A 25,284-nucleotide genomic window follows, 5' to 3' on the forward strand; every position below is an offset into this window, starting at 1 on the left:
CGTAATAACACAGATAAAAAAAGACTAAACAGAAGGTATTGAAAAGCAATAATGGCAATTAAGTCAATTATTCAATCATTTTAAGAGTAAGGGGTGCTGTGGCTTAGTGGTTAATGCGCCTGTCTTGTAAACAGGAGATCCTGAGTTCAAATCTCAGCAAAACCTCAGTTTTGCTCCAAACTTATAGAATTGAATTTTTTCAAGTAAATATTAAATACAGTTTCAAAACAAGAGTAGTGTCCTGTTCACTTTAGAATGCTTCATCTCATAATGAAAAAAGCACTTGGTATTTTGCAGAATTTCAAAGCAATGCAATGAATGAATAAGGGAAATGAGAATTATAACACAGATGAAAGAGAAGAAAATTCAATTTAGAGTTGAATTTTTGTAATGCATTTCACTCACAAGACATAATTCAATATACTAAAAGAACGGTAAGCCACCTCTTAAGGAAGAATTTTTAAATAAATTTAGTGTTCTCACCTATAGTGTTTAAGAAGAGAGTTGTGGGAACTTAGAAAAGAAAATGAAAAAAAAATGATTTCTATTTCACTCCATTCAGCTAACTATTCCAATGAAGTTTGTCAAGCAGGTGCTGTGGCTTAGCTGGTTAAAGTGCCTGTCTAGTAAACAAGAGATCCTGAGTTCAAATCTCAGCAGCACCTTGATATTTTTATTCTTAAATTACAGATCAGTTTCCTTAGATACTCTCTGATACAATTAAAAAATGAAAAATCTGAGTCATCTTACTAATAGACAGTTCATCTTAATATTAAATAAAATTCAGAGAATTTTCATGGTAACAGAAGCAAAACTTTGAATGTAAAATGAAGAGTAAATCAAATAGCAAGGTATATATGAACTAAAACCTTAGAGTTGAAGACAACTGATGTATTCCTCTACAATTATTGTTTGTAAACCACTCAAAAATGTAATCTACTTTTATAAGTACTTGTTAACTAAAATGTAGGTATTCTTGTTAAGTGATGGGGAATCCTTTTTTGTTCAACGTTTCAGCACAGATAAAGAAGACTGCACTAAAGGCACTGAGAACAAGTCATCTCCACTGTTGGACTTTTGGCCATACGCATGGTCATCCCTAGTCTTTTTGCCTCCTTCCTCCTGGTTTTTCTGACCTTTCGCTGTTGGCTCTAGGACTCTGAGCACTTTATCACTGCTGACCAGTGTTAAAGTGCAGGTGCTCTCCCATCTAAAGTTGGTATGATTGGCTTATACCTGATTGGCATATTTAATTTACCTATAAGTCCCTTGTACAGTGGTATCTCTATACCCAGGGCCTGTAAATTAAATACTACTAGTGGGCCTGCAGCGCTGCTTGCGCCACCCACTGAAGTAGACTTTCAAACCTGTCTCAGGCCTGCTAGCGCAGGGCCTGTGTGCGCAGTTTTCTGCCACAGGGACCTGGCATCTAAAATTACTTGCCAGGCCCAGGACTCCCCTTTTACTACATGTAAGTCACCCCTAAAGTACGCCCTGTGGGCAGGGTGCCATGTATGTAGAAAGGCAGGACATGTGCCATATTGCATGGCCTGTCCTGGTAGTGACAAACAGCCTAACTTGGTGTCTCACTGCTGTGAGTGCTGCCTTCTCATAGGATTGCATTAGAAATGCCCTGCCTTATGTGTAGGGGTATTGTCTGATTTATGAGGGCTAGCGTAGGCGTGTTTGGTATGGTTGTGATGGTGATAATAAATACTGCTTACTGGTGTGGGTGTATTTTTTATTACTATCACAGAAATGCCACTTCTAGAAAGTGCGCATTTATCTGTGCTTATGATTCTGGTGTTTTGCAGCTTGACTCCAATCCACGTCTGGGCAGAGTGACAGTTGGGGCTTTGTGCATACTTTTCAGACAGCCTGTACACAGGGAGGGTGGAGGTGTCACTGAGGTGCATCTACATACTGAATAGTCTTCCTGGGCTGAGAGAAGGGAGAGGCGGGGCACACCTACATTTGTAAAGGCTGTGCCCTGGCCTCACACAATAGGGTCGTTAACCCCCCACTGATGTTTGGAGCCTGTGCTGAAAGGAGAGAGGGGGCACTCCCAGAACCAGTTGTAACTGGCTGGAACCTCCTCTCCCTACCACTGTAAAACACTGTAAGAACTGACTATAAGTACAGGGGAATTTTCCCCACAATTTGAACATTCTTGGAACTTGAAACTGGACACAGAACGCTGATGAATGGACTCACCAGGAAACCGCCTTGGACTGCTGCTGCTGTGCTGACCTGTGACCTGCCTGGTCACTAGGAGGAACTGCCACCAACTGCACCCCTTGTGCTGGCCTGTAGCTGGGCCCACCAGCCCTGTGCTCCTTCTTGTTGAGTTGTTCCCAGGGGCAGGGTGCTGTGGCCCCTGACCCCTGTAACGATCCTTTAGACCTTTGCACAGAATGCGTCCACCAGGAACAAGGCATTCTTTTAAATTGCTGAGGCTGCTGATGTGCCCTCGCGCTTTGAAAGCGCTTTTCTTTGACTAAAAAGGAAATCACCGCCGCAGCCCGGGCTTTTAATTGTGCCCTCGCGCTTCCTGGAGCGCGTTTCTACTAAAGGAGATCACCGCCGCAACCCGGGCGCATAAATGTGCCCTCGCGCTCTCTACAGCGCCTTTTCTTTGCTGGAATCACCGCCGCAGCCCGGGCAGAGCATTTGCATTCCAGCGCGAGGTCCGCGCTGTCTCTAGTGCCCCCGGGGCACTTTCAGAAGTCAAGGAAGGAGCTAGCACGCTCCTAGCGTGCTCCTGGGGGACGCGCGCTTTTCAGAGCGCCCCCGGGGCACCAGCAGGCCCCACCTTGGGCCGCGACGTCATCTGGAAGTAGAGGAAGAGGAGGACGCCTCTCCCTCGCGTGCAGGAGTCCCGGAGGACTCTCCTGCTATCCCAGGCCGGGCGGCAGCCTCACCGGAGGCTCGCCCTGGCCCCCAGCTCTCTTGTTGGCCCCCTCGCGGGCCAGGAGTATGTCATTTCGGGGTCTCCCATAGTGGCAGGGCCCCCAGAGGCCCAGGGAGTTAGCGGGTCCCCGGAGGGGCCCGTGTTTCAATTAGGAGGGGGTGCGAGGCACCCCCCTCCCCCTTTAAAGGTTTCCCAGACCTGGGCCCCCCCTCGAGAGGGCCGGTGGAGGCCTGGGAGGGCCCCCAGTGTTCACGGTCCCCAGAGGGGCCCATTTTTGTCACAGAGGAGGTGCGTGCCGCCCTCCCCTAACCCCAGGAGTCTAGGGAGGCCCCCGTTTTGCGCAGAAGAGCGCCGGGGGCCCCATTATTCGTTTTGGGCACTGGAGGTGCCTTTTCATCATTTTTCAGGTACTTTAAAACGGACTAATGTAACGTTGATTTAAAGTTCTTTTTACAGACTTTGTAATTATGTTATATTGCCTGCCTGTCCTATGATGTGTTTACATATGTGTGCACATGTTCCTTTTATGGGCATGACTTGCTAATATGTTTGCTTAACTTGCCATAGGTTTTCTAATGTTCCTACTATGGGCGTTTTATGATATGCTTATGACAAGTGTTCCAATGTGATAACGTGTTTCCTGACTACTGCTTATGTTGCAGAATACTGAGTAACCTGTGTGTTATGTGTGACTACTGCTAGTTTGCAGAGTAATTAATGTGTAACGTGTTCTGACAACTGCTAAGGTAGCAGGATAGTACTGTTATGTGATGTTGGTCTAATAATTACGTTGTGTACAATACAGTGTATTTTCATATAATCTGGTGTTGTGTTTCCTTTGTGGTGGGGATATTGCGTCACATGTATGTGTGTGTTGTGCAAACGCTTTACGCATTGCCTCCGGGTTAAGCCTGACTGCTCGTGCCAAGCTACCAAGGGGGTGAGCAGGGGTTATCTTGGACGTGTAACTCCCTTGCCCTGACTAGAGTGGGTAAGTTCTGCCTGGCTGAGGTGCATACCCTAGCCAACCAGAAACCCCATTTCTAACATTGGAAGTCAGCGGTGAGGATAGGACTTGCGCTTGCACAATACCATTGTGACTCATTATTTCACTACAAGGATTGCGTTTAGACCATCACATGTTTGGCTTCTCTTAACTTTCTCTCTTTGGTCATTTTTCCTGTTTTCAGTTCTCACGCTTGGGTATTGTGGTTGTCACAGTTGAGTTATTTGTACCTTTTCAAGATGGGGCTTACCTTTGATTTAGAGGACCTGCCGTTTTACACGCAGGGGGAATTAGAGGGGTTCTGTAAAGAGAGAGGGCTGCCTGTAGAAGGGGACCTCAGGAGATCTCTGAATTTCTTTGAAAGGTTTGTGACATTTACCCAGGGAGGGAGTGTGCGTAGGGGGTACCCAGAGGATCCTGAGTGTAGCGAGGGTTCCCAATGGGAGGGCTCCCAGACCTCATCCCTAGAGAGTGGTAGAGAGACTGATCAGGAGGGTGAGAATGACCGGTTGGGGACGCCAGTTGACAGGGAAGGCCCCAGTGATAGGGAGTCCCTTGCTGGGTCCAGTGTAAGAAGCAGGGCTACCTCTCATTCCTTGACGCCTGATGAGCTAAGAGATAGGCGGGAAGAGAGGGACCTGAAGTTGCAGTTAGCGCGCCTAGCTGTTGAGGAGAGAAGGGCTGAGGTAGAGAAGGCCTTAGTACAGGAGAGAATGGCAGAGGCAGAGAGGGCCTTTGCCAGAGAAAGACTCGCTCTAGAGCGCAGTCTGAAGGTTCTGGACTCACCAGCGCTGCAGGTGGAGTCCAGTGGTGGCAGCAATGTACAGTGCTGTAGCAAAGATGTTCCTCACATACCCATAGATCTGGTACCTAGGTTCCAAGAGGGGGGTGACATACGTCAGTGGTTAAAGGAATATGAGAGGGCTCTGGTAGAGCGCAGGATCCCTGAGAAGGATTGGGGAACTGGCCTAGGGAGTTTTATTCCTGAGGAGGGGAGGGATGCCCTACTGACTCTAGAAGAGAGTGACAGGGAGGGGTACTCCGCTGTGAAGAACGCACTGATTGTGAAGTATGGTTTTTCCCCTGAGGAATACAGAAAAAGGTTTAGGGGTGGTAAGAAACTGTCCCACCAGTCTTGGGAGGAGTTTGTGGAGGATTGCTGCATTGCACTAGATGGATGGGTGAAGGGTAGCACAGTAAACAATTTTGAAGGGCTGTTTAATCTGATTCTCAGAGAGCACCTGTTTCGTTGTTGTTTTTCAGAGTTACGCCAACACTTGTCAGTGTGTGAGCTCTCTGACTCCAGGGAGCTTGCAAAGGAGGCAGACTTCTGGTTGCGTACCAGAGGGTCTGGTGTGACATTAGGGGGTGTTCCTAATGAGAGTGGTCTAGGTGTTTCCCAACAAGGTGTGGTGGGAAAGGAATGGAGTGTCCCAGGTAGGTCCCAGTGGACTGGGATGGGTGAGGGACCCCATGTCCCGTCTCTGAGGAGAGGGAATGGGGCTGGGCTGAGGCCCAAGGTGCCCAAGATACCGTCCCAGGCCCCTGAAGGTTCCATGAGTGAACGCCAGGAGGTGAGCCTAACCTGTGCCGTAGGGCCAGCTGTTCAGAAGGATCCCATTTTGTCATTAGGATTTAGGCGGGTGGCTGGTGATAGCGTTCCGCCGGTCCTGGTGTCTGGTAGTCTCGCTCTACAGCGGAGGAGGCGGAAATCCAGACATAGGGTTGAGAGGGGGCTGCGGGCCCCAGTGGAGAACCTGGAGGGTCAGGGGTCAGCTCTGAGTGCAGAGCCCCCCGGGAATGACCTTGGTGAGACCATTTCTGGGCTGGGGGGAATCCAGACTCTGTCCGATGGGCAGAGGTCAGGAGACCTGCGCCAGCCAGACTCTTGTGTGGCCCTTGGGGAAAGTGTTTCCCTGATGGGGGGTAGGTGTGCCCCCCAGGAAGTCCTGGTGCGCCAGGCAATGATTCAACCGCAGGGTGGTGACTCTGGGTTGGATGATCAGGTTCAGGGGGTAAACTCTGACCTGATGGGGAGTACGTGTGCTCCCCAGGAAGTCCTGGTGCGCCAGGCAGTGGTTCAACCGCAGGGTAGTGACTCTGGGTTGGATTGCCAGATTCAGGGGGTAAGCTCTGATCTGGTAGGGGGTAGGTGTGCTCCCAAGGAAGTCCTGGTTCGCTGGGCAATGGTCCAGTCTAAGGGTGTCGTCCCTGGACTAGATAGACAGGTTCAGGGGGTAAACTCTGACCTGGTTGGGGGGGCGGTTAGTGTGCTCACCCCCCTGTGTGAAACTTCTGGTGGCTTCTCCCGAGGTGGGGAGATGCAGGACTCTGGAAGTGGGGGTCAGGGAGGGGGAAGCCCGCCCCGGACCCCGGTGCAACCCAAGGGTGTCGTCCCTGGGTTGGGTGGTCAGTCGCCAGGTAGTGATCCTGGGCTGGCGAGAAAGTTGTGCAGGGCTGCTGTACCCAGCACCCTGGCAAGTGTGGATTCTGGTGATACCCCTCCTAGGAGAGGAGGGCGGGATCCTAGAAGGAGGGGTAGAGGGAGGAGAGCCTCGCCTCTAGCCCCTGTAGAACCTATGGGTGCGGACCCTAGGTTGGTGGATCAGTGGCAGGGTAGAGCCCCTGAACTGATCAGAAATGGAGTGGAGACAGGTTGCTTTGCACCTGGGGCTACCGCCCCCCACTCATTATGGTTTCAGAGACCAGAGGCTCCTAGATGGCCTGGGGCCTGGTTCTGGCCATTGGCAGCTAGAGAATCCCCGTGGGTTGGTCTAGGCTGCCTGGGACGCATTGACAGAGAGATCCCAGTGGAGTCAGGAAGGCGTAGAACTGGAACATGCCCCTGCTGTTGTGGGCCTGGGTCCTTGTTCTATCGCCCCAATCAGGAAAGTACATCAAGGTATTGATTGTTCTCCCCTGGATTTTGGCTGGTAGGGGGTTGTGTTGGACTTTTGGCCATACGCATGGTCATCCCTAGTCTTTTTGCCTCCTTCCTCCTGGTTTTTCTGACCTTTCGCTGTTGGCTCTAGGACTTTGAGCACTTTATCACTGCTGACCAGTGTTAAAGTGCAGGTGCTCTCCCATCTAAAGTTGGTATGATTGGCTTATACCTGATTGGCATATTTAATTTACCTATAAGTCCCTTGTACAGTGGTATCTCTATACCCAGGGCCTGTAAATTAAATACTACTAGTGGGCCTTCAGCGCTGCTTGCGCCACCCACTGAAGTAGACTTTCAAACCTGTCTCAGGCCTGCTAGCGCAGGGCCTGTGTGCGCAGTTTTCTGCCACAGGGACCTGGCATCTAAAATTACTTGCCAGGCCCAGGACTCCCCTTTTACTACATGTAAGTCACCCCTAAAGTACGCCCTGTGGGCAGGGTGCCATGTATGTAGAAAGGCAGGACATGTGCCATATTGCATGGCCTGTCCTGGTAGTGACAAACAGCCTAACTTGGTGTCTCACTGCTGTGAGTGCTGCCTTCTCATAGGATTGCATTAGAAATGCCCTGCCTTATGTGTAGGGGTATTGTCTGATTTATGAGGGCTAGCGTAGGCGTGTTTGGTATGGTTGTGATAATAAATACTGCTTACTGGTGTGGGTGTATTTTTTATTACTATCACAGAAATGCCACTTCTAGAAAGTGCGCATTTATCTGTGCTTATGATTCTGGTGTTTTGCAGCTTGACTCCAATCCACGTCTGGGCAGAGTGACAGTTGGGGCTTTGTGCATACTTTTCAGACAGCCTGTACACAGGGAGGGTGGAGGTGTCACTGAGGTGCATCTACATACTGAATAGTCTTCCTGGGCTGAGAGAAGGGAGAGGCGGGGCACACCTACATTTGTAAAGGCTGTGCCCTGGCCTCACACAATAGGGTCGTTAACCCCCCACTGATGTTTGGAGCCTGTGCTGAAAGGAGAGAGGGGGCACTCCCAGAACCATTTGTAACTGGCTGGAACCTCCTCTCCCTACCACTGTAAAACACTGTAAGAACTGACTATAAGTACAGGGGAATTTTCCCCACAATTTGAACATTCTTGGAACTTGAAACTGGACACAGAACGCTGATGAATGGACTCACCAGGAAACCGCCTTGGACTGCTGCTGCTGTGCTGACCTGTGACCTGCCTGGTCACTAGGAGGAACTGCCACCAACTGCACCCCTTGTGCTGGCCTGTAGCTGGGCCCACCAGCCCTGTGCTCCTTCTTGTTGAGTTGTTCCCAGGGGCAGGGTGCTGTGGCCCCTGACCCCTGTAACGATCCTTTAGACCTTTGCACAGAATGCGTCCACCAGGAACAAGGCATTCTTTTAAATTGCTGAGGCTGCTGATGTGCCCTCGCGCTTTGAAAGCGCTTTTCTTTGACTAAAAAGGAAATCACCGCCGCAGCCCGGGCTTTTAATTGTGCCCTCGCGCTTCCTGGAGCGCGTTTCTACTAAAGGAGATCACCGCCGCAACCCGGGCGCATAAATGTGCCCTCGCGCTCTCTACAGCGCCTTTTCTTTGCTGGAATCACCGCCGCAGCCCGGGCAGAGCATTTGCATTCCAGCGCGAGGTCCGCGCTGTCTCTAGTGCCCCCGGGGCACTTTCAGAAGTCAAGGAAGGAGCTAGCACGCTCCTAGCGTGCTCCTGGGGGACGCGCGCTTTTCAGAGCGCCCCCGGGGCACCAGCAGGCCCCACCTTGGGCCGCGACGTCATCTGGAAGTAGAGGAAGAGGAGGACGCCTCTCCCTCGCGTGCAGGAGTCCCGGAGGACTCTCCTGCTATCCCAGGCCGGGCGGCAGCCTCACCGGAGGCTCGCCCTGGCCCCCAGCTCTCTTGTTGGCCCCCTCGCGGGCCAGGAGTATGTCATTTCGGGGTCTCCCATAGTGGCAGGGCCCCCAGAGGCCCAGGGAGTTAGCGGGTCCCCGGAGGGGCCCGTGTTTCAATTAGGAGGGGGTGCGAGGCACCCCCCTCCCCCTTTAAAGGTTTCCCAGACCTGGGCCCCCCCTCGAGAGGGCCGGTGGAGGCCTGGGAGGGCCCCCAGTGTTCACGGTCCCCAGAGGGGCCCATTTTTGTCACAGAGGAGGTGCGTGCCGCCCTCCCCTAACCCCAGGAGTCTAGGGAGGCCCCCGTTTTGCGCAGAAGAGCGCCGGGGGCCCCATTATTCGTTTTGGGCACTGGAGGTGCCTTTTCATCATTTTTCAGGTACTTTAAAACGGACTAATGTAACGTTGATTTAAAGTTCTTTTTACAGACTTTGTAATTATGTTATATTGCCTGCCTGTCCTATGATGTGTTTACATATGTGTGCACATGTTCCTTTTATGGGCATGACTTGCTAATATGTTTACTTAACTTGCCATAGGTTTTCTAATGTTCCTACTATGGGCGTTTTATGATATGCTTATGACAAGTGTTCCAATGTGATAACGTGTTTCCTGACTACTGCTTATGTTGCAGAATACTGAGTAACCTGTGTGTTATGTGTGACTACTGCTAGTTTGCAGAGTAATTAATGTGTAACGTGTTCTGACAACTGCTAAGGTAGCAGGATAGTACTGTTATGTGATGTTGGTCTAATAATTACGTTGTGTACAATACAGTGTATTTTCATATAATCTGGTGTTGTGTTTCCTTTGTGGTGGGGATATTGCGTCACATGTATGTGTGTGTTGTGCAAACGCTTTACGCATTGCCTCCGGGTTAAGCCTGACTGCTCGTGCCAAGCTACCAAGGGGGTGAGCAGGGGTTATCTTGGACGTGTAACTCCCTTGCCCTGACTAGAGTGGGTAAGTTCTGCCTGGCTGAGGTGCATACCCTAGCCAACCAGAAACCCCATTTCTAACATCCACTAAGTCAGTTATTCAATATTTGTAAGATAAGTAGGTGCTGTTGTTTAGTGGTCAAAGCTCCTGTCTCATAACTAGGATGTCCTGTGTTTAAATTCCAGCAACAATTTAGATTTAGTCCAAACTTTTAAAATTCAATTTCTTCAAGTAAACGTTCAAAAAAGTTTAAAAACAAGAGTAGTGTTCTGTTGACTTTAGAATGCTTGATCTCCAAATGAAACAAACGCTTGGTGTTTTGCAGAATTCGAAAGTAATACCATAAATGAATAGGGGAAAAGAGAATGTCAAAGAAAAGGAAAGAGACAACAAATAAATTAAGAGTTCAATTTAACCAATGCATTTTACTCACAACACATAATTCAATCTTCTATAAGTAGGGTAAGTCACTCATTAAGGAAGTATTCTTAAATAAATTTGATCTTCTCACCTATAGAGTTTGACAACAGAGTAGTATCAACTTAGAAAAGAAAAGAAAAAAAAACAGATTTCTACTGCACTCCATTCTACTAGCAATTGCAGTAAACTTTGTCATGAAAGTTCTCTGGCAAAGTTGCTTTGACTGCCCGTCTACTAAACAGGAGATCCTGAGTACAAATCTCCACAACACCGTGCTCTTTTTCATAGTTAAATAACAGATTATTTTCATTAGATGATCCTTTGATATCATGTTACAATGAAAATTTGAGTAACTTACTATTGAACAGTTCATCTTAATACTAAATAAAATTCAGAGTATTTTCGAGATGACAGAAGCAAGACTGTGAATGTAAAATGAAGGGTATATCAAAGAGGAAGATAAATATAAAATAAAGTGCTAGAGTTGAAGAAGAAAAGTGATACAATCCTCTACAATAATAATTTGTGAGCCACTGAAAAATGTAGTCTACTTTTATGAATACTTTTTAACTAAATCTTAGGTACTCTTCTTAAGTGATGGGGAATTCTTTTATGTTTAACGTAATAACACAGATAAAAAAAGACTCCACAGAAGGTATTGAAAAGCAATAATGGCAACTAAGTCAGTTATTCAATCATTTTAAGAGTATGAGGTGCTGTGGCTTAGTGGTTAAAGTGCCTGTCTCCTAAACAGGAAATCCTGAGTTCAAATCTCAGCAGCACCTCAGTTTTGCTCCAAACTTATAGAATTGAATTTTTTCAAGTAAATATTAAATACAGTTTCAAAACAAGAGTAGTGTCCTGTTCACTTTAGAATGCTTCATCTCCTAATGAAAAAAGCACTTGGTATTTTGCAGAATTTCAAAGCAATGCAATAATGAATAAGGGAAATGAGAATTATAACAAAGAGGAAAGAGAAGAAAATTCAATTTAGAGTTGAATTTTTGTAATGCATTTCACTCACAAGACATAATTCAATATTCTAAAAGAACGGTAAGCCACCTCTTAAGGAAGAATTTTTAAATAAATTTAGTGTTCTCACCTATAGTGTTTAAGGAGAGAGTTGTGGGAACTTAGAAAAGAAGATGAAAAAAAAAAATGATTTCTATTTCACTCCATTCAGCTAACTATTCCAGTGACATTTGTCAAGCAGGTGCTGTGGCTTAGCTGGTTAAAGCACCACTCTAGTAAACAGGAGATCCTGAGTTCAAATCTCAGCAGCACCGTGATATTTTTATTCTTAAATTACAGATCAGTTTCCTTAGATACTCTCTGATACAATTAAAAAATGAAAAATCTGAGTCATCTTACTAATAGACAGTTCATCTTAATATTAAATAAAATTCAGAGAATTTTCATGGTAACAGAAGCAAAACTTTGAATGTAAAATGAAGAGTAAATCAAATAGCAAGGTATATATGAACTAAAACCTTAGAGTTGAAGACAACTGATGTATTCCTCTACAATTATTATTTGTAAACCACTCAAAAATGTAATCTACTTTTATAAGTACTTGTTAACTAAAATGTAGGTATTCTTCTTAACTGATGGGGAATCCTTTTTTGTTCAACGTTTCACCACAGATAAAGATGACTGCACTAAAGGCACTGAGGACAAGTCATCTCCACTAAGTCAGTTATTCAATATTTGTAAGATAAGTAGGTGCTGTTGTTTAGTGGTCAAAGCTCCTGTCTCATAACTAGGATGTCCTGTGTTTAAATTCCAGCAACAATTTAGATTTAGTCCAAATTTTAAAAATTCAATTTCTTCAAGTAAACGTTAAAAAAAGTTTAAAAACAAGAGTAGTGTTATGTTGACTTTAGAATGCTTGATCTCCAAATGAAACAAACACTTGGTGTTTTGCAGAATTCGAAAGTAATACCATAAATGAATAGGGGAAAAGAGAATGTCAAAGAAAAGGAAAGAGATGACAAATAAATTAAGAGTTCAATTTAACCAATGCATTTTACTCACAACACATAATTCCATCTTCTATAAGTAGGGTAAGTCACTCATTAAGGAAGTATTCTTAAATAAATTTGATTTTCTCACCTATAGAGTTTGACAACAGAGTTGTATCAACTTAGAAAAGAAAATAAAAAAAACAGATTTCTACGGCACTCCATTCTACTAGCAACTGCAGTAAACTTTGTCATGAAATTTCTCTGGCTTAGTTGCTTTGACTGCTTGTCTAATAAACAGGAGATCCTGAGTTCAAATCTCCTCAACACCATGTTCTTTTTCATAGTTAAATAACAGATTATTTTCATTAGATGATCCTTTGATATAATGTTAAAATGAAAAATTTTAGAAACTTACTATTGAACAGTTCATCTAAATACTAAATAAAATTCAGAATATTTTCGAGATGACAGAAGCAAGACTGTGAATGTAAAATGAAGGGTATATCAAAGAGGAAGATAAATATAAAATAAAGTGCTAGAGTTGAAGAAGAAAAGTGATACAATCCTCTACAATAATAATTTGTGAGCCACTGAAAAATGTAGTCTACTTTTATGAATACTTTTTAACTAAATCTTAGGTACTCTTCTTAAGTGATGGGGAATTCTTTTATGTTTAACGTAATAACACAGATAAAAAAAGACTCCACAGAAGGTATTGAAAAGCAATAATGGCAACTAAGTCAGTTATTCAATCATTTTAAGAGTAAGAGGTGCTGTGGCTTAGTGGTTAAAGCGCCTGTCTCGTAAACAGGAAGTCCTGAGTTCAAATCTCAACAGCACCTCAGTTTTGCTCCAAACTTATAGAATTGAATTTTTTCAAGTAAATATTAAATACAGTTTCAAAACAAGAGTAGGGTCCTGTTCACTTTAGAATGCTTCATCTCATAATGAAAAAAGCACTTGGTATTTTGCAGAATTTCAAAGCAATGCAATGAATGAATAAGGGAAATGAGAATTATAACAAAGAGGAAAGAGAAGAAAATTCAATTTAGAGTTGAATTTTTGTAATGCATTTCACTCACAAGACATAATTCAATATTCTAAAAGAACGGTAAGCCACCTCTTAAGGAAGTATTTTTAAATAAATTTAGTGTTCTCACCTATAGTGTTTAAGAAGAGAGTTGTGGGAACTTAGAAAAGAAAATGAAAAAAAATGATTTCTATTTCACTCCATTCAGCTAACTATTCCAATGACATTTGTCAAGCAGGTGCTGTGGCTTAGCTCGTTAAAGTGCCTGTCTAGTAAACAGGAGATCCTGAGTTCAAATCTCAGCAGCACCGTGATATTTTTATTCTTAAATTACAGATCAGTTTCCTTAGATACTCTCTGATACAATTAAAAAATGAAAAATCTGAGTCATCTTACTAATAGACAGTTCATCTTAATATTAAATAAAATTCAGAGAATTTTCATGGTAACAGAAGCAAAACTTTGAATGTAAAATGAAGAGTAAATCAAATAGCAAGGTATATATGAACTAAAACCTTAGAGTTGAAGACAACTGATGTATTCCTCTACAATTATTATTTGTAAAGCACTCAAAAATGTAATCTACTTTTATAAGTACTTGTTAACTAAAATGTAGGTATTCTTGTTAAGTGATGGGGAATCCTTTTTTGTTCAACGTTTCACCACAGATAAAGAAGACTGCACTTAAGGCACTGAGGACAAGTCATCTCCACTAAGTCAGTTATTCAATATTTGTAAGATAAGTAGGTGCTGTTGTTTAGTGGTCAAAGCTGCTGTCTCATAACTAGGATGTCCTGTGTTTAAATTCCAGCAACAATTTAGATTTAGTCCAAACTTTTAAAATTCAATTTCTTCAAGTAAACGTTCAAAAAAGTTTAAAAACAAGAGTAGTGTTCTATTGACTTTAGAATGCTTGATCTCCAAATGAAACAAACACTTGGTGTTTTGCAGAATTCGAAAGTAATACCATAAATGAATAGGGGAAAAGAGAATGTCAAAGAAAAGGAAAGAGACGACAAATTAATTAAGAGTTCAATTTAACCAATACATTTTACTCACAACACATAATTCAATCTTCTATAAGTGGGGTAAGTCACTCATTAAGGAAGTATTCTTAAATAAATTTGATCTTCTCACCTATAGAGTTTGACAACAGAGTTGTATCAACTTAGAAAAGAAAATTGAAAAAAACAGATTTTTACTGCACTCCATTCTACTAGCAATTGCAGTAAACTTTGTCATGAAAGTTCTCTGGCTTAGTTGCTTTGACTGCCCGTCTAATAAACAGGAGATCCTGAGTTCAAATCTCCACAACACCGTGCTCTTTTTCATAGTTAAATAACAGATTATTTTCATTAGATGATCCTTTGATATAATGTTAAAATGAAAAATTTGAGTAACTTACTATTGAACAGTTCATCTTAATACTAAATAAAATTCAGAGTATTTTCGAGATGACAGAAGAAAGACTGTGAATGTAAAATGAAGGGTATATCAAAGAGGAAGATAAATATAAAATAAAGTGCTAGAGTTGAAGAAGAAAAGTGATACAATCCTCTACAATAATAATTTGTGAGCCACTGAAAAATTTAGTCTACTTTTATGAATACTTTTTAACTAAATCTTAGGTACTCTTCTTAAGTGATGGGGAATTCTTTTATGTTTAACGTAATAACACAGATAAAAAAAGACTCCACAGAAGGTATTGAAAAGCAATAATGGCAACTAAGTCAGTTATTCAATCTTTTTAAGAGTAAGAGGTGCTGTGGCTTAGTGGTTAAAGCGCCTGTCTCTTAAACAGGAAATCCTGAGTTCAAATCTCAGCAACACCTCAGTTTTGCTCCAAACATCTAGAATTGAATTTTTTCAAGTAAATATTAAATACAGTTTCAAAACAAGAGTAGTGTCCTGTTCACTTTAGAATGCTTCATCTCATAATGAAAAAAGCACTTGGTATTTTGCAGAATTTCAAAGCAATGCAATGAATGAATAAGGGAAATGAGAATTATAACAAAGAGGAAAGAGAAGAAAATTCAATTTAGAGTTGAATTTTTTTAATGCATTTCACTCACAAGACATAATTCAATATTCTAAAAGAACGGTAAGCCACCTCTTAAGGAAGAATTTTTAAATAAATTTAGTGTTCTCAGCTATAGTGTTTAAGGAGAGAGTTGTGGGAACTTAGAAAAGAAAATGAAAAAAAAAATGATTTCTATTTCACTCCATTCAGCTAACTATTCTAGGGACGTTTGTCAAGTAGGTCCTGTGGCTTAGCTGGTTAGAGCGCCTGTCTAGTAAACAGGAGATCCTGAGTTCAAATCTCAGCAGCACCTTGATATTTTTATTCATAAATTACAGATCAGTTTCCTTAGATACTCTCTGATACAATTAAAAAATGAAAAATCTGAGTCATCTTACTAATAGACAGTTCATCTTAATATTAAATAAAATTCAGAGAATATTCATGGTAACAGAAGCAAAACTTTGAATGTAAAATGAAGAGTAAATCAAATAGCAAGGTATATATGAACTAAAACCTTAGAGTTGAAGACAACTGATGTATTCCTCTACAATATTATAATCTACTTTTATAAGTACTTGTTAACTAAAATGTAGGTATTCTTGTTAAGTGATGGGGAATCCTTTTTTGTTCAACGTTTCACCACAGATAAAGAAGACTGCACTAAAGGCACTGAGGACAAGTCATCTCCACTAAGTCAGTTATTCAATATTTGTAAGATAAGTAGGTGCTGTTGTTTAGTGGTCAAAGCTGCTGTCTCATAACTAGGATGTCCTGTGTTTAAATTCCAGCAACAATTTAGATTTAGTCCAAACTTTTAAAATTCAATTTCTTCAAGTAAACGTTCAAAAAAGTTTAAAAACAAGAGTAGTGTTCTGTTGACTTTAGAATGCTTGATCTCCAAATGAAACAAACACTTGGTGTTTTGCAGAATTCTAAAGTAATACCATAAATGAATAGGGGAAAAGAGAATGTCAAAGAAAAGGAAAGAGACGACAAATAAATTAAGAGTTCAATTTAACCAATGCATTTTACTCACAACACATAATTCAATCTTCTATAAGTAGGGTAGGTCACTCATTAAGGAAGTATTCTTAAATAAATTAGATTTTCTCACCTATAGAGTTTGACAACAGAGTTGTATCAACTTAGAAAATAAAATTTAAAAAAACAGATTTCTACTGCACTCCATTCTACTAGCAATTGCAGTACACTTTGTGATGAAAGGTCTCTGGCTTAGTTGCTTTGACTGCCCGTCTAATAAACAGGAGATCCTGAGTTCAAATCTCCACAACGCTGTGCTCTTTTTCATAGTTAAATAACAGATTATTTTCATTAGATGATCCTTTGATATAATGTTAAAATGAAAAATTTGAGAAACTTACTATTGAACAGTTCATCTTAATACTAAATAAAATTCCGAGTATTTTCGAGATGACAGAAGCAAGACTGTGAATGTAAAATGAAGGGAATATCAAAGAGGAAGATAAATATAAAATAAAGTGCTAGAGTTGAAGAAGAAAAGTGATACAATCCCCTACAATAATAATTTGTGAGCCACTGAAAAATGTAGTCTACTTTTATGAATACTTTTTAACTAAATCTTAGGTACTCTTCTTAAGTGATGGGGAATTCTTTTATGTTTAACGTAATAACACAGATAAAAAAAGACTCCACAGAAGGTATTGAAAAGCAATAATGGCAACTAAGTCAGTTATTCAATCATTTTAAGAGTAAGAGGTGCTGTGGCTTAGTGGTTAAAGCGCCTGTCTTATAAACAGGAAATCCTGAGTTCAAATCTCAGCCGCACCTCAGATTTGCTCCAAACTTATAGAATTGAATTTTTTCAAGTAAATATTAAATACAGTTTTAAAACAAGAGTAGTGTCCTGTTCACTTTAGAATGCTTCATCTCATAATGAAAAAAGCACTTGGTATTTTGCAGAATTTCAAAGCAATGCAATGATTGAATAAGGGAAATGAGAATTATAACAAAGAGGAAAGAAAGAAAATTCAATTTAGAGTTGAATTTTTGTAATGCATTTCACTCACAAGACATAATTCAATATTCTAAAAGAACGGTAAGCCACCTCTTAAGGAAGAATTTTTAAATAAATTTAGTGTTCTCACCTATAGTGTTTAAGAAGAGAGTTGTGGGAACTTAGAAAAGAAAATGAAAAATAAAATGATTTCTATTTCACTCCATTCAGCTAACTATTCGAGCGACGTTTGTCAAGCAGGTGCTGTGGCTTAGCTGGTTAAAGCGCCTGTTTAGTAAACAGGAGATCCTGAGTTCAAATTTCAGCAGCACCTTGATATTTTTATTCTTAAATTACAGATCAGTTTCCTTAGATACTCTCTGATACAATTAAAAAATGAAAAATCTGAGTCATCTTACTAATAGACAGTTCATCTTAATATTAAATAAAATTCAGAGAATTTTCATGGTAACAGAAGCAAAACTTTGAATGTAAAATGAGGAGTAAATCAAATAGCAAGGTATATATGAACTAAAACCTTAGAGGTGAAGGCAACTGATGTATTCCTCTACAATTATTATTTGTAAACCACTCAAAAATGTAATCTACTTTTATAAGTACTTGTTAACTAAAATGTAGGTATTCTTGTTAAGTGATGGGGAATCCTTTTTTGTTCAACGTTTCACCACAGATAAAGAAGACTGCACTAAAGGCACTGAGGACAAGTCATCTCCACTAAGTCAGTTATTCAATATTTGTAAGATAAGTAGGTGCTGTTGTTTAGTGGTCAAAGCTCCTGTCTCATAACTAGGATGTCCTGTGTTTAAATTCCAGCAACAATTTAGATTTAGTCCAAACTTTTAAAATTCAATTTCTTCAAGTAAACGTTCAAAAAAGTTTAAAAACAAGAGTAGTGTTCTGTTGACTTTAGAATGCTTGATCTCCAAATGAAACAAACACTTGGTGTTTTGCAGAATTCGAAAGTAATACCATAAATGAATAGGGGAAAAGAGAATGTCAAAGAAAAGGAAAGAGACGACAAATAAATTAAGAGTTCAATTTAACCAATGCATTTTACTCACAACACATAATTCAATCTTCTATAAGTAGGGTAAGTCACTCATTAAGGAAGTATTCTTAAATAAATTTGATCTTCTCACCTATAGAGTTTGACAACAGAGCTGTATCAACTTAGAAAATAAAATAAAAAAAAAACAGATTTCTACTGCACTCCATTCTACTAGCAATTGCAGTAAACTTTGTCATGAAAGTTCTCTGGCTTAGTTTCTTTGACTGCCCGTCTAATAAACAGGAGATCCTGAGTTCAAATATCCACAACACCGTGCTCTTTTTCATAGTTAAATAACAGATTATTTTCATTAGATGATCCTTTGATATAATGTTAAAATGAAAAATTTGAGTAACTTACTATTGAACAGTTCATCTTAATACTAAATAAAATTCCGAGTATTTTTGAGATGACAGAAGCAAGACTGTGAATGTAAAATGAAGGGTATATCAAAGAGGAAGATAAATATAAAATAAAGTGCTAGAGTTGAAGAAGAAAAGTGATACAATCCTCTACAATAATAATTTGTGAGCCACTGAAAAATGTAGTCTACTTTTATGAATACTTTTAAACTAAATCTTAGGTACTCTTCTTAAGTGATGGGGAATTCTTTTATGTTTAACGTAATAACACAGATAAAAAAAGACTCCACAGAAGGTATTGAAAAGCAATAATGGCAACTAAGTCAGTTATTCAATCATTTTAAGAGTAAGAGGTGCTGTGGCTTAGTGGTTAAAGCGCCTGTCTCGTAAACAGGAAATCATGAGTTTAAATCTCAGCAGCACCTCAGTTCTGCTCCAAACTGATAGAATTGAATTTTTTCAAGTAAATATTAAAAACAGTTTCAAAACAAGAGTAGTTGCCTGTTCACTTTAGAATGCTTCATCTCATAATGAAAAAAGCACTTGGTATTTTGCAGAATTTCAAAACAATGCAATGAATGAATAAGGGAAATAAGAATTATAACAAAGAGGAAAGAAAGAAAATTCAATTTAGAGTTGAATTTTTGTAATGCATTTCACTCACAAGACATAATTCAATATTCTAAAAGAACGGTAAGCCACCTCTTAAGGAAGAATTTTTAAATAAATTTAGTGTTCTCACCTATAATGTTTAAGAAGAGAGTTGTGGGAACTTAGAAAAGAAAATGAAAAATAAAATGATTTCTATTTCACTCCATTCAGCTAACTATTCCAGTAATGTTTGTCAAGCAGGTGCTGTGGCTTAGCTGGTTAAAGTGCCTGTCTAGTAAACAGGAGATCCTGAGTTCAAATCTCAGCAGCACCTTGATATTTTTATTCTTAAATTACAGATCAGTTTCCTTAGATACTCTCTGATACAATTAAAAAATGAAAAATCTGAGTCATCTTACTAATAGACAGTTCATCTTAATATTAAATAAAATTCAGAGAATTTTCATGGTAACAGAAGCAAAACTTTGAATGTAAAATGAAGAGTAAATCAAATAGCAAGGTATATATGAACTAAAACCTTAGAGTTGAAGACAACTGATGTATTCCTCTACAATTATTATTTGTAAACCACTCAAAAATGTAATCTACTTTTATAAGTACTTGTTAACTAAAATGTAGGTATTCTTGTTAAGTGATGGGGAATCCTTTTTTGTTCAACGTTTCACCACAGATAAAGAAGACTGCACTAAAGGCACTGAGGACAAGTCATCTCCACTAAGTCAGTTATTCAATATTTGTAAGATAAGTAGGTGCTGTTGTTTAGTGGTCAAAGCTCCTGTCTCATAACTAGGATGTCCTGTGTTTAAATTCCAGCAACAATTTAGATTTAGTCCAAACTTTTAAAATTCTATTTCTTCAAGTAAACGTTCAAAAAAGTTTAAAAACAAGAGTAGTGTTCTGTTGACTTTAGAATGCTTGATCTCCAAATGAAACAAACACTTGGTGTTTTGCAGAATTCGAAAGTAATACCATAAATGAATAGGGGAAAAGAGAATGTCAAAGAAAAGGAAAGAGACGACAAATAAATTAAGAGTTCAATTTAACCAATGCATTTTACTCACAACACTTTATTCAATCTTCTATAAGTAGGGTAAGTCACTCATTAAGGAAGTATTCTTAAATAAATTTGATCTTCTCACCTATAGAGTTTGACAACAGAGTTGTATCAACTTAGAAAATAAAATAAAAAAAAACAGATTTCTACTGCACTCCATTCTACTAGCAATTGCAGTAAACTTTGTCATGAAAGTTCTCTGGCTTAGTTACTTTGACTGCCCGTCTAATAAACAGGAGATCCTGAGTTCAAATGTCCACAACACCGTGCTCTTTTTCATAGTTAAATAACAGATTATTTTAATTAGATGATCCTTTGATATAATGTTAAAATGAAAAATTTGAGTAACTTACTATTGAACAGTTCATCTTAATACTAAATAAAATTCCGAGTATTTTCGAGATGACAGAAGCAAGACTGTGAATGTAAAATGAAGGGTATATCAAAGAGGAAGATAAATATAAAATAAAGTGCTAGAGTTGAAGAAGAAAAGTGATACAATCCTCTACAATAATAATTTGTGAGCCACTGAAAAATGTAGTCTACTTTTATGAATACTTTTTAACTAAATCTTAGGTACTCTTCTTAAGTGATGGGGAATTCTTTTATGTTTAACGTAATAACACAGATAAAAAAAGACTCCACAGAAGGTATTGAAAAGCAATAATGGCAACTAAGTCAGTTATTCAATCATTTTAAGAGTAAGCGGTGCTGTGGCTTAGTGGTTAAAGCACCTGTCTCGTAAACAGGAAATCCTGAGTTCGAATCTCAGCAGCACCTCAGTTTTGCTCCAAACTTATAGAATTGAATTTTTTCAAGTAAATATTAAATACAGTTTCAAAACAAGAGTAGTGTCCTGTTCACTTTAGAATGCCTCATCTCATAATGAAAAAAGCACTTGGTATTTTGCAGAATTTCAAAGCAATGCAATGAATGAATATGGGAAATGAGAATTATAACAAAGAGGAAAGAAAGAAAATTCAATTTAGAGTTGAATTTTTGTAATGCATTTCACTCACAAGACATAATTCAATATTCTAAAAGAACGGTAAGCCACCTCTTAAGGAAGAATTTTTAAATACATTTTGTGTTCTCACCTATAGTGTTTAAGAAGAGAGTTGTGGGAACTTAGAAAAGAAAATGAAAAATAAAATGATTTCTATTTCACTCTATTCAGCTAACTATTCCAGTAACGTTTGTCAAGCAGGTGCTGTGGCTTAGCTGGTTAAAGCGCCTGTCTAGTAAACAGGAGATCCTGAGTTCAAATCTCAGCAGCACCTTGATATTTTTATTCTTAAATTACAGATCAGTTTCCTTAGATACTCTCTGATACAATTAAAAAATGAAAAATCTCAGTCATCTTACTAATAGACAGTTCATCTTAATATTAAATAAAATTCAGAGAATTTTCATGGTAACAGAAGCAAAACTTTGAATGTAAAATGAAGAGTAAATCAAATAGCAAGGTATATATGAACTAAAACCTTAGAGTTGAAGACAACTGATGTATTCCTCTACAATTATTATTTGTAAAGCACTCAAAAATGTAATCTACTTTTATAAGTACTTGTTAACTAAAATGTAGGTATTCTTGTTAAGTGATGGGGAATCCTTTTTTGTTCAACGTTTCACCACAGATAAAGAAGACTGCACTAAAGGCACTGAGGACAAGTCATCTCCACTAAGTCAGTTATTCAATATTTGTAAGATAAGTAGGTGCAGTTGTTTAGTGGTCAAAGCTCCTGTCTCATAACTAGGATGTCCTGTGTTTAAATTCCAGCAACAATTTAGATTTAGTCCAAACTTTTAAAATTCAATTTCTTCAAGTAAACGTTTTTAAAAACAAGAGTAGTGTTCTGTTGACTTTAGAATGCTTGATCTCCAAATGAAACAAACACTTGGTGTTTTGCAGAATTCGAAAGTAATACCATAAATGAATAGGGGAAAAGAGAATGTCAAAGAAAAGGAAAGAGACGACAAATAAATTAAGAGTTCAATTTAACCAATGCATTTTACTCACAACACATAATTCAATCTTCTATAAGTAGGGTAAGTCACTCATTAAGGAAGTATTCTTAAATAAATTTGATCTTCTCACCTATAGAGTTTGACAACAGAGTTGTATCAACTTAGAAAATAAAATAAAAAAAAACAGATTTCTACTGCACTCCATTCTACTAGCAATTGCAGTAAACTTTGACATGAAAGGTCTCTGGCTTAGTTGCTTTGACTGCCCGTCTAATAAACAGGAGATCCTGAGTTCAAATATCCACAACACCGTGCTCTTTTTCATAGTTAAATAACAGATTATTTTCATTAGATGATCCTTTGATATAATGTTAAAATGAAAGATTTGAGTAACTTACTATTGAACAGTTCATCTTAATACTAAATAAAATTCCGAGTATTTTCGAGATGACAGAAGCAAGACTGTGAATGTAAAATGAAGGGTATATCAAAGAGGAAGATAAATATAAAATAAAGTGCTAGAGTTGAAGAAGAAAAGTGACACAATTCTCTACAATAATATTTTGTGAGCCACTGAAAAATGTAGTCTTATTTTATGAATACTTTTTAACTAAATCTTAGGTACTCCTGTTAAGTGATGGGGAATTCTTTTATGTTTAACGTAATAACACAGATAAAAAAAGACTCCACAGCAGGTATTGAAAAGCAATAATGGCAACTAAGTCAGTTATTCAATCATTTTAAGAGTAAGAGGTGCTGTGGCTTAGTGGTTAAAGCGCCTGTCTTGTAAACAGGAAATCCTGAGTTCAAATCTCAGCCGCACCTCAGATTTGCTCCAAACTTATAGAATTGAATTTTTTCAAGTAAATATTAAATACAGTTTTAAAACAAGAGTAGTGTCCTGTTCACTTTAGAATGCTTCATCTCATAATGAAAAAAGCACTTGGTATTTTGCAGAATTTCAAAGCAATGCAATGAATGAATAAGAGAAATGAAAATTATAACAAAGAGGAAAGAAAGAAAATTCAATTTAGAGTTGAATTTTTGTAATGCATTTCACTCACAAGACATAATTCAATATTCTAAAAGAATGGTAAACCACCTCTTAAGGAAGAATTTTTAGATAAATAAATTTAGTGTTCTCACCTATAGTGTTTAAGAAGAGAGTTGTGGGAACTTAGAAAATAAAATGAAAAATAAAATGATTTCTATGTCACTCCATTCAGCTAACTATTCCAGTGACGTTTGTCAAGCAGGTGCTGTGGCTTAGCTGGTTAAAGCGCCTGTCTAGTAAACAGGAGATCCTGAGTTCAAGTCTCAGCAGCACCTTGATATTTTTATTCTTAAATTACAGATCAGTTTCCTTAGATACTCTCTGATAGAATTAAAAAATGAAAAATCTGAGTCATCTTACTAATAGACAGTTCATCTTATTATTAAATAAAATTCAGAGAATTTTCATGGTAACAGAAGCAAAACTTTGAATGTAAAATGAAGAGTAAATCAAATAGCAAGGTATATATAAACTAAAACCTTAGAGTTGAAGACAACTGATGTATTCCTCTACAATTATTATTTGTAAACCACTCAAAAATGTAATCTACTTTTATAAGTACTTGTTAACTAAAATGTAGGTATTCTTGTTAAGTGATGGGGAATCCTTTTTTGTTCAACGTTTCACCACAGATAAAGAAGACTGCACTAAAGGCACTGAGGACAAGTCATCTCCACTAAGTCAGTTATTCAATATTTGTAAGATAAGTAGGTGCTGTTGTTTAGTGGTCAAAGCTCCTGTCTCATAACTAGGATGTCCTGTGTTTAAATTCCAGCAACAATTTATATTTAGTCCAAACTTTTAAAATTCAATTTCTTCAAGTAAACGTTCAAAAAAGTTTAAAACAAGAGTAGTGTTCTGTTGACTTTAGAATGCTTGATCTCCAAATGAAACAAACACTTGGTGTTTTGCAGAATTCGAAAGTAATACCATAAATGAATAGGGGAAAAGAGAATGTCAAAGAAAAGGAAAGAGACGACAAATAAATTAAGAGTTCAATTTAACCAATGCATTTTACTCACAACACATAATTCAATCTTCTATAAGTAGGGTAAGTCACTCATTAAGGAAGTATTCTTAAATAAATTTGATCTTCTCACCTATAGAGTTTGACAACAGAGTTGTATCAACTTAGAAAAGAAAAGAAAAAAACAGATTTCTTCTGCACTCCATTCTACTAGCAATTGCAGTAAACTTTGTCATGAAAGTTCTCTGGCTTAGTTACTTTGACTGCTTGTCTAATAAACAGGAGATCCTGAGTTCAAATGTCCACAACACCGTGCTCTTTTTCATAGTTAAATAACAGATTATTTTAATTAGATGATCCTTTGATATAATGTTAAAATGAAAAATTTGAGTAACTTACTATTGAACAGTTCATCTTAATAGTAAATAAAATTCCGAGTATTTTCGAGATGACAGAAGCAAGACTGTGAATGTAAAATGAAGGGTATATCAAAGAGGAAGATAAATATAAAATAAAGTGCTAGAGTTGAAGAAGAAAAGTGATACAATCCTCTACAATAATAATTTGTGAGCCACTGAAAAATGTAGTCTACTTTTATGAATACTTTTTAACTAAATCTTAGGTACTCTTCTTAAGTGATGGGGAATTCTTTTATGTTTAACGTAATAACACAGATAAAAAAAGACTCCACAGAAGGTATTGAAAAGCAATAATGGCAACTAAGTCAGTTATTCAATCATTTTAAGAGTAAGTGGTGCTGTGGCTTAGTGGTTAAAGCACCTGTCTCGTAAACAGGAAATCCTGAGTTCAAATCTCAGCAGCACCTCAGTTTTGCTCCAAACTTATAGAATTGAATTTTTTCAAGTAAATATTAAATACAGTTTCAAAACAAGAGTAGTGTCCTGTTCACTTTAGAATGCTTCATCTCATAATGAAAAAAGCACTTGGTATTTTGCAGAATTTCAAAGCAATGCAATGAATGAATATGGGAAATGAGAATTATAACAAAGAGGAAAGAAAGAAAATTCAATTTAGAGTTGAATTTTTGTAATGCATTTCACTCACAAGACATAATTCAATATTCTAAAAGAACGGTAAGCCACCTCTTAAGGAAGAATAT

General features: G+C 38.8%; 15 non-coding genes across 15 annotated transcripts; all 15 read left to right on the forward strand.

The window, feature by feature from the left end:
- Positions 1–591: 591 nt before the first annotated feature.
- TRNAT-AGU (transfer RNA threonine (anticodon AGU)) lies at positions 592–665 on the forward strand. The gene has a single exon. It is a non-coding gene; the product is annotated as a tRNA-Thr (tRNA).
- Positions 666–10,798: 10,133 nt separating this feature from the next.
- Positions 10,799–10,871, forward strand: TRNAR-CCU (transfer RNA arginine (anticodon CCU)). Its single transcript has one exon. It is a non-coding gene; the product is annotated as a tRNA-Arg (tRNA).
- Positions 10,872–11,298: 427 nt separating this feature from the next.
- TRNAT-AGU (transfer RNA threonine (anticodon AGU)) lies at positions 11,299–11,372 on the forward strand. The gene has a single exon. It is a non-coding gene; the product is annotated as a tRNA-Thr (tRNA).
- A 1,447-nt stretch (positions 11,373–12,819) lies between these two features.
- TRNAT-CGU (transfer RNA threonine (anticodon CGU)) lies at positions 12,820–12,892 on the forward strand. The gene has a single exon. It is a non-coding gene; the product is annotated as a tRNA-Thr (tRNA).
- A 425-nt stretch (positions 12,893–13,317) lies between these two features.
- On the forward strand, positions 13,318–13,391 carry TRNAT-AGU (transfer RNA threonine (anticodon AGU)). The gene has a single exon. It is a non-coding gene; the product is annotated as a tRNA-Thr (tRNA).
- Positions 13,392–15,339: 1,948 nt separating this feature from the next.
- Positions 15,340–15,413, forward strand: TRNAT-AGU (transfer RNA threonine (anticodon AGU)). The gene has a single exon. It is a non-coding gene; the product is annotated as a tRNA-Thr (tRNA).
- A 1,426-nt stretch (positions 15,414–16,839) lies between these two features.
- On the forward strand, positions 16,840–16,912 carry TRNAI-UAU (transfer RNA isoleucine (anticodon UAU)). The gene has a single exon. It is a non-coding gene; the product is annotated as a tRNA-Ile (tRNA).
- A 426-nt stretch (positions 16,913–17,338) lies between these two features.
- Positions 17,339–17,412, forward strand: TRNAT-AGU (transfer RNA threonine (anticodon AGU)). Its single transcript has one exon. It is a non-coding gene; the product is annotated as a tRNA-Thr (tRNA).
- A 1,449-nt stretch (positions 17,413–18,861) lies between these two features.
- On the forward strand, positions 18,862–18,934 carry TRNAT-CGU (transfer RNA threonine (anticodon CGU)). Its single transcript has one exon. It is a non-coding gene; the product is annotated as a tRNA-Thr (tRNA).
- Positions 18,935–19,360: 426 nt separating this feature from the next.
- TRNAT-AGU (transfer RNA threonine (anticodon AGU)) lies at positions 19,361–19,434 on the forward strand. Its single transcript has one exon. It is a non-coding gene; the product is annotated as a tRNA-Thr (tRNA).
- Positions 19,435–20,882: 1,448 nt separating this feature from the next.
- On the forward strand, positions 20,883–20,955 carry TRNAT-CGU (transfer RNA threonine (anticodon CGU)). Its single transcript has one exon. It is a non-coding gene; the product is annotated as a tRNA-Thr (tRNA).
- A 426-nt stretch (positions 20,956–21,381) lies between these two features.
- TRNAT-AGU (transfer RNA threonine (anticodon AGU)) lies at positions 21,382–21,455 on the forward strand. Its single transcript has one exon. It is a non-coding gene; the product is annotated as a tRNA-Thr (tRNA).
- Positions 21,456–22,895: 1,440 nt separating this feature from the next.
- On the forward strand, positions 22,896–22,968 carry TRNAT-UGU (transfer RNA threonine (anticodon UGU)). Its single transcript has one exon. It is a non-coding gene; the product is annotated as a tRNA-Thr (tRNA).
- A 430-nt stretch (positions 22,969–23,398) lies between these two features.
- TRNAT-AGU (transfer RNA threonine (anticodon AGU)) lies at positions 23,399–23,472 on the forward strand. Its single transcript has one exon. It is a non-coding gene; the product is annotated as a tRNA-Thr (tRNA).
- Positions 23,473–24,917: 1,445 nt separating this feature from the next.
- TRNAT-CGU (transfer RNA threonine (anticodon CGU)) lies at positions 24,918–24,990 on the forward strand. Its single transcript has one exon. It is a non-coding gene; the product is annotated as a tRNA-Thr (tRNA).
- The last annotated feature ends 294 nt before the right edge of the window (positions 24,991–25,284 follow it).

This window comes from Pleurodeles waltl, chromosome 8 (assembly GCF_031143425.1).
Source record: "Pleurodeles waltl isolate 20211129_DDA chromosome 8, aPleWal1.hap1.20221129, whole genome shotgun sequence".
NCBI classification, from domain to species: domain Eukaryota; kingdom Metazoa; phylum Chordata; class Amphibia; order Caudata; family Salamandridae; genus Pleurodeles; species Pleurodeles waltl.